Raw genomic sequence first — 2451 nt, forward strand, 5'->3', positions numbered from 1 at the left:
CTCTCCCTGCATTAATTATTTCACCCCATTCTCATGAGGCCAGTAATACAAACAGCATGAAAAAAAGAGTTACAACTGCTATGTGCACAGTGATATCTATTAGTTCTAATGTTTACAAGTGTTGCTTTTCCACACTTTTCTTTTTTTTTGTCTTAATTCAATTGAGCAAATCATTGTCTTCCATCCATCCTTGTACTCTACATCTTGTGTGCTAATTCCTCTGATCTGGAAGTCTTTCCTCACCACATTCTGAAATCTCCTCTTTGGTGCTCTTCTTTGCCTCCTACCTAGTGTCTCAATTTTGAGCATCTTTCTACCAAAATATCCACTGTCCCTCCTCTGAGTTTCCACACATCTGGCCTCTTTGGCTTTTTAGCTAATTCCTTCCAGTTTGTACTGTCTCTCTGATGAGCTCACTCCTTATCCTGTCCGTCGTCGTCTGTTTCATACAAAGACATTAAATTCATATTTAACACAATTGAGTTGCATGGCTCCTTCTAAATAGTGATTGCCCCCCTCTGATTTGCAGTATGCAACCCTGGGATTAGCTATCTTACTTTCAGTTAATTACAGTTCTCTTGGGCAGCCGTCTGGTGTCCACTCTTTTTTTGCACCACGCAGCATGTGCTGCTTGCCTCCTAGCTGGTAGGAGGGAGCACATAACTGCAACTCTGGAAACCCTTCTCTGGCTTCCTCTGCATTCTAGACGTCATATTTTAAATTATTTTATTTGTTTCAAATCTTTAAATGGTCTCGCCCTACCTTACCTCTATGAGCTCCTCCACCCCTACGCACCTGCCCGTCGCCTCAGGTCAGCGAACCAAATGCTACTGGAGGTACGTTAAGGCTCAGGGGGGATCGAGCCTTTTTTTCCGTTGCCGGTCCCAATCTTTGGAATGACACAGAAGAAACCCTTGTAATCTGTGATGTTTTAAATCATGAAATGATTACACTATACACATATTTGCACATTCAGTAAGGTGGAAGAGTGTTTACCACGTCTGCCTTTCACTTGTAAAGTTTGGGGTTCGAGTCTCTGCTCCAGCCTTCCTGAAACCCGTATAGCTGCATATAAAAGTCAGCAGACTCCAGCAGCATTAGATTTTTGCTAATTTTTCTATGATTTGTCAGCCTACTTGCACAAAAAAACAAGTGCAGGAATGACAGAAAGACAGATTGTAACTAAATTTCTCAAAATATTAGCAAAATTTGACCAAACTATTGCTTAATTTTTTTTTAGCCATCTAGCCTTGAATAAATCTTGCATGTTTTTTTTTTGTTTAAGTATACACAGAGAGAGCATGGTGACTACACTGTAAAGAAAAAAAAATCTGTTGTTTTTACGGGGGGGGGGGGGGGGGGAACCGGCAGCTGTGGGTCACCAGGGAAATTCTGTAAAAAATAAAGTGCAAATGTAAATAACTCAACAGAACTTGTACGTTTTACTGGTATTGAATAGTAACTGCTTCTGAATTTTATTGGATTGAATGTACAGTTAACAATCTAAAATATTGTAACAGCAGCATGTTCTTGGAAAATGGTACTTCATTTGTATAGCACTTTCCTACCGTACAAGGCCCTCAAAATGCTCTGCATTTTGCCGACTCATTTCACCAACTGATTACACAGCATAGGGTGATAAGCTCGGTCATCCGGGAGGGACTCAGTGTCGAGCCGCTACTCCTCCGCGTTGAGAGAAACCAGTTGAGGTGGCTCGGGCATCTGGTTCGGATGCCTCCTGGACGCCTCCCTGGGGAGGTGTTCCGGGCATGTCCCACCGGCGGGAGGCCCCGGGGACGACCCAGGACACGCTGGAGAGACTACGTCTCTCGGCTGGCCTGGGAACGCCTTGGGATCCCGTCGGAGGAGCTGGCTGAAGTGGCTGGGGAGAGGGAAGTCTGGGCTTCCCTGCTAAAGCTGCTACCCCCGCGACCCGACCCCGGATAAGCGGTAGAAGATGGATGGATGGATGGATTATCTTGCTCATGGATCTTCAGTCACACTGCAAAAAAAATTATAGTACCACAAAAGCTCTCAACTATGGGGCAGACGTGGTTATTTACCACTACTTTTGTGCTGATCCCTAAAAAACTTTAATCAAATGAAATGTCATTGTTATGCAGCAGATAGACATTTATGAATGTATTAATTCATTTTTTGATTATTTAGTTACAATGCTCTAAACACAATTTAGCTGCACTAAGAACCATGCATGCACACATACGCACCCAATCCTTAACACTCGCCCTCAATAACATGCATGAATAATGAATGATAATGTTGTGCTCCTCCCTCTTCAATAAATAATATGTCCATCAATGTGTATCCATTTATTCTCTCTCTCTCTCTCTCTCTCTCTCTCTCTCTCTCTCTCTCTCTCTCTCTCTCTCTTTATTTTTGGTAGCGGCAATGAGGAAGCTCAAGAAAGATTTGTCTGGTGGAGAGTGAGCG

This window comes from Leptonotus elevatus, chromosome 3, assembly GCF_054856555.1.
Source record: "Leptonotus elevatus isolate MCC_2025b chromosome 3, RoL_Lele_1.0, whole genome shotgun sequence".
Taxonomy (NCBI): Eukaryota; Metazoa; Chordata; class Actinopteri; order Syngnathiformes; family Syngnathidae; genus Leptonotus; species Leptonotus elevatus.